This window comes from Arachis ipaensis, chromosome B1 (genome assembly GCF_059453495.1).
Source record: "Arachis ipaensis isolate K30076 ecotype BB chromosome B1, ASM5945349v1, whole genome shotgun sequence".
NCBI classification, from domain to species: domain Eukaryota; kingdom Viridiplantae; phylum Streptophyta; class Magnoliopsida; order Fabales; family Fabaceae; genus Arachis; species Arachis ipaensis.
Window position 1 is genome coordinate 83,926,461 of NC_142436.1, and position 5,559 is coordinate 83,932,019.

A 5,559-nucleotide genomic window follows, 5' to 3' on the forward strand; every position below is an offset into this window, starting at 1 on the left:
TTACCCTTGCCTTTTAGTTTAAAGGGTTACTGGTTTTTTGCTCTTGTCTTTTGGTTTAAAGAGCTCTTGGCTTTTTCTGCTTGCTTTTTCTTTTTCTTTCTTTCTTTTTCTTTTATTTTCGCCTTTTTTTTGCAAGCCTTGGTTTTCACTGCTTTTTCTTGCTTCAAGAATCAATTTTATGATTTTTCAGATTATCAATAACATTTCTCCTTCTTCATTATTCTTTCAAGAGCCAACAATTTTAACATTCATAAACTAATCTCAAGGGTTATAAAAAATATGCACTGTTCAAGCATTCATTCAGAAAGCAGAAAGTATTGTCACCACATCAAAATAATTAAACTAATCTCATGGATGAATTCAAAATTTATGTACTTCTTGATCTTTTGCATTTAGAACATTTTTTATTTAAGAAAGGTGATGGATTCGTAGGACATTCATAGCTTTAGGGCATAGACACTAGACACTAATGATCATGTAATAAAGACACAAACATAAATAAACATAAAGCATAGAGAACGAAAACAGAGAAAAATTAAATAGACAAGGAGATTAAGGAACGGGTCCACCTTAGTGAGGGTGGTGTCTTCTTCCTCTTGAAGAACCAATGGTGCTCTTGAGCTCCTCTATGTCTCTTCCTTGCCTTTGTTGCTCCTCCCTCAAAGCTCTTTGATCTTCTCTAATCTCATGGAGAATGATGGAGTGCTCTTGGTGCTCCACCCTTAGTTGTCCCATGTTGGAACTTAATTCTCCTAGGGAGGTGTTAATTTGCTCCAAATAGTTTTTGTGGAGGAAAGTGCATCCCTTGAGGCATCTCAGGGATTTCATGATGAGGAATTTCCTCATGCTCTTGTTGAGGTCCATGAGTGGGCTCTCTTGTTTGCTCCATCCTCTTTCTAGTGATGGGCTTGTCCTCTTCAATGAGGATGTCTCCCTCTATGACAATCCCAGCCAAATTGCAGAGGTGACAAATGAGGTGAGGAAAGGCTAACCTTGTCAAAGTGGTGGACTTGTCAGCCACCTTATAGAGTTCTTGAGGTATAATCTCATGAACTTCCACTTCCTCCCCAATCATGATACTATGGATCATGATGGCCCGATCCACAGTTACTTTGGATCGGTTGCTAGTAGGAATGATAGAGCGTTAGATGAACTCCAACCATCCTCTAGCCATAGGCTTAAGGTCCGGTCTTCTCAATTGAACCGGTTTGCCTCTTGAGTCACTTTTCCATTGAGCTTCTTCCACACATATCTCCATGAGGACTTGGTCCAACCTTTGATCATAGTTGACGCTTCTAGTGTAGGGGCATGCGTTTTCTTGCATCATTGGTAAGTTGAACGCCAACCTTACATTTTTCAGACTGAAATCTAGGTATTTTCCCCAAACCATTGTAAGCCAATTCTTTGGATTTGGGTTCATACTTTGATCATGGTTCCTAGTGATCCATGCGTTTGCATAGAACTCTTGAACCATTAAGATTCTGACTTGTTGAAAGGGACCGCAGGGATCACCTTCTTCTTGGGCACAACTTCATAGAAGTGGTCTTGATGGACCTTTGAGATGAATGTCTCTATCTCCCATGACTCGGAGGTGGAAGCTTTTGCCTTCCCTTTCCTCTTTCTAAAGGTTTCTCTGGCCTTAGGTGCCATAAATAGTTATGGAAAAATAAAAAGCAATGCTTTTACCACACCAAACTTAAAGTGTTTGCTCGTCCTTGAGCAAAGAAGAAAGAATGAAAGAGAAGAAGAAGAAAATGGAGGAGATGGAGGGTGAGGGTGAGTTCGGCCAAGGGGGTATAAGGTGTTTGTGATGTGTGAAATTGAAGGAGTGATGAGGGGTATATATAGGAGTGGGGGGAGGCTTGGTTTGTGTATTTGGGGTTGGTTTTAGGAGGAAAAAGAGTTTTGAATTTGAAGGTAGGTGGTGTTTTGGGGAAAAGTGAATGAGGTGATTAGTGAAGGGTATTTGGGGAAGAGGGGTAAGATTTGATAGGTGAAGGGTATTTGGGGAAGAGTGTTATGGAAAGTTGTGAAGAGGAGAGAAGAAGAGGTGGGGTAGGTGGTGATCCTGTGGAGTCCACAGATCCTAAGGGGTCAAGGACTTTAACATCCCTGCTTCATTTAGGCATGCAAGACGCCCTTAGAGTGCAATTCTGGCGTTAAACGCCAGATTGCTGCTTGTTTCTAGCATTTAACGCCAGCTTTTCTCCCTTTCTTGGCGTTTAACGCCAACTTCGTGCCCTGTTCTGGCGTTAAACGCCAGTCTGGTGCCTATTTCTAGCGTTAAACGCCCAGAATGGTGCCAGACTGGGCGTTTAATGCCCATTCTGCTACTCTTACTCGCGTTTAAACGCCAGTAAGCTCTTCCTCCAGGGTGAGCTATTTTTAATGCTTTTTTTCATTCTATTTTTTATTTTTTAGTTGTTTTTGTGACTTCACATGATCATCAACCTAAAGAAAATATAAAATAACAATGGAAAATAAATAGATATAATTAAATAACATTGGGTTGCCTCCCAATAAGCGCTTCTTTAATGTCAATAGCTTGACAGTGAGATCTCATGGAGCCTTACAGATAATCAGAGTAGGGTTGGGGCCTCTCAACACCAAACTTAGAGTTTGGTTGTGGCCTCTCAACACGAAACTCAGAGTTTCGTTATGGCCTCCCAACACCAAACTTAGAGTTTGAATGTGGGGGTTTTGTTTGACTCTATATTGAGAGAAGCTTTTCATACTTCCTCTCCATGGTTACAGAAGGAGAACCTTGAGACTTGAATACAAGGTAGTCCTCATTCAACTTAAGGACCAACTCTCCTCTGTCAACATCAATCACAGCTTTTGTTGTGGCTAGGAAGGGTCTGCCAAGGATGATGGATTCATCCTCATCCTTCCCAATGTCTAGGATTATAAAATCAGCAGGGGTGTAAAGGCCTTCAACCTTCACTTTCACGTCCTCTACTAGTCCATAAGCCTGTTTCATTGATTTGTCTGCCATCTCTAGTGAGATTCTTGCAGCTTGTACCTCAAAGATTCCAAGTTTCTCTATTACAGAGAGTGGCATGAGGTTTATCCCTAATGCAAGGTCATATAGAGCCTTCTCAAAGGTCATGGTGCCTATGGTACAAGGTATAAAAAATTTTCTGGGATCCAGTTTCTTCTGAGGTAATGTCTGCCTCATTAATGCATTCAGTTCATTGGTGAACGAGGGGGGTTCATCCTCCCAAGTCTCAATACCAAATAACTTGGCATTCAGCTTCATGATTGCTCCTAGATATTTAGCAACTTGCTTTTCAGTGATGTCTTCATCCTCTTCAGAGGAAGAATATTCATCAGAGCTCATGAATGGCAGAAGAAAGTTCAATGGAATCTCTATGGTCTCTGTATGAGCCTCAGATTCTTTTGGTTCTTCAAAGGAAAACTCCTTTCTGTCAAGAGGACGTCCCATGAGGCTTTTCTCACTGGGACTCACGTCCTCCTCACTCTCTCCAGGTTCGGCCATGTTGGTCATGGTTATGGCCTTGCACTCTCTCTTGGGATTTTCTTTTGTATTTCTTGGGAGAGTACTGGGAGGAGTTTCAGTAATCTTCTTACTCAGTTGACCCACCTGTGCCTCCAAATTTCTAATGGAGGACCTTGTTTCATTCATGAAACTTAGTGTGGTCTTGGATAGATCAGAGACTATGGTTGCCAGGCCAGAATAGCTCTGTTCAGAATTCTCTGTCTGTTCCTGAGAAGATGATGGAAAAGGCTTGCTATTGCTAAACCTATTTCTTCCACCATTATTATTGAAGCCTTGTTGAGGCTTCTGTTGGTCCTTCCATGAGAAATTTGGATGATTTCTCCATGAAGGATTATAGGTGTTTCCATAGGGTTCTCCCATGTAATTCACCTCTGCCATTACAGGGTTCTCAGAATCACAAGCTTCTTCTTCAGAAGATGCTTCTTTAGTACTGTTGGATGCAGCTTGTAATCCATTCAGACTCTAAGAAATCAAATTGACTTGCTGAGTTAATATTTTGTTCTGAGCCAATATGGCATTCAGAGTATCAATTTCAAGAACTCCCTTCTTCTGAGGTGTCCCATTGTTCACAGGACTCCTTTTAGAGGTGTACATGAACGTTATTTACAACTATTTCAATGAGTTCCTGAGCTTCTGCAGGGGTTTTCAGATGAAGAGATCCTCCTGCAGAATGGTCCAATGATATTTTTGACAACTCAGACAGACCATCATAGAATATACATATGATGCTCCATTCTAGAAGCATGTCAGAAGGACACCTTTTGATCAATTGCTTATATCTTTCCCAAGCTTCATGGAGGGACTCACCTTCCTTCTGTATGAAGGTTTGGATTTTCACTCTAAGCTTGCTCATCTTTTGAGGTGGAAAGAATTTGGCCAGGAAAGCACTGACCAGCTTTTCCCAAGAGTTAAGGCTTTCCTTAGGTTGTGAATCCAACCATGTTCTAGCTCTGTCTCTTACAGCAAAAGGGAAAAGCATAAGCCTGTAGACCTCGGGATCAACACCATTGGTCTTGACAGTGTCACAGATTTGCAAGAATTCAGCTAAGAACTGATGAGGATCTTCCAATGGAAGTCCATGAAATTTACAATTCTGTTGCATTAGAGAAACTAATTGAGGCTTAAGCCCAAAGTTTTTTGCTCCAATGGCAAGAACTGAGATGCTTCTTCCATAGAAGTTAGAAGAGGGTGCAATAAAGTCACCAAGCATCTTCTTTGCATCTCCACCATTGTTATTGGGTTCGGCCATGTCTCCTTCTTTTTCGAAAATTTCTGTCAAGTCCTCTCCAGAGGGTTGTGCTTTAGCTTCTCTTAGTATCCTCTTAAGAGTCCTTTCAGGTTCAGGATCAGCTTCAATAAGAATGTCTTTATCCCTGTTCTTGCTCATATAAAAAAGAAGAGAACAGAAAAGAAGAGGAATCCTCTATGTCACAGTATAGAGATTCTTTTGTGTGAGTAGAAGAAGAGAAGAATAGAAGAAGGAGAAGAGAAAAATTCGAACATAGAGAAGAAGAGGGGGATCGAATTTTGAGTGGAAGAGGAGTGTTAGTAGATAAATAAATAAATAGAGAGATGAGAGAGGGAGATTGAATTCGAATTTAAACTAAAATAAAAGGAAAATATTTTTGTTTTTATTTTAATTATTAGTTAGTATTCGAAAATTATAAAAAGGAATAAAATTAAAATTAAAATTTAAAATAATTAGTTAATTAAAAGTAATTTTGAAAAAGGGGTTAGTAGTTTTCGAAAATTAGAGAGAGAAAAGTAGTTATATGGTTTTAAAAAAAGATATGATTGAAATAAAAAAACTTTTTAAAATCAAACAAAAAAGTCAAGTAGTTAATTGAAAAAGATTTGAAAATCAAATTTGAAAAGATAAGAAGTTAGAAAAGATTTTGAAATTAAGTTTTGAAAAAGATATGATTGAAATTTATTTTGAAAAAGATTTGAAAACGAAATTTAAAAAGATTTGATTTTTGAAATTAAAGTTGATTACTTGGCTAACAAGAAACAAAAAGATATGATTCTAAAATTTAAAG

The 5,559-nt window shown here is 39.1% G+C and overlaps 1 non-coding gene across 1 annotated transcript; it reads left to right on the forward strand.

Moving 5' to 3' along the window:
• Positions 1 to 4,259: 4,259 nt before the first annotated feature.
• Positions 4,260 to 4,367, forward strand: LOC148577279 (small nucleolar RNA R71). The gene has a single exon (XR_015903756.1). It is a non-coding gene; the product is annotated as a small nucleolar RNA R71 (small nucleolar RNA).
• Positions 4,368 to 5,559: the final 1,192 nt, after the last annotated feature.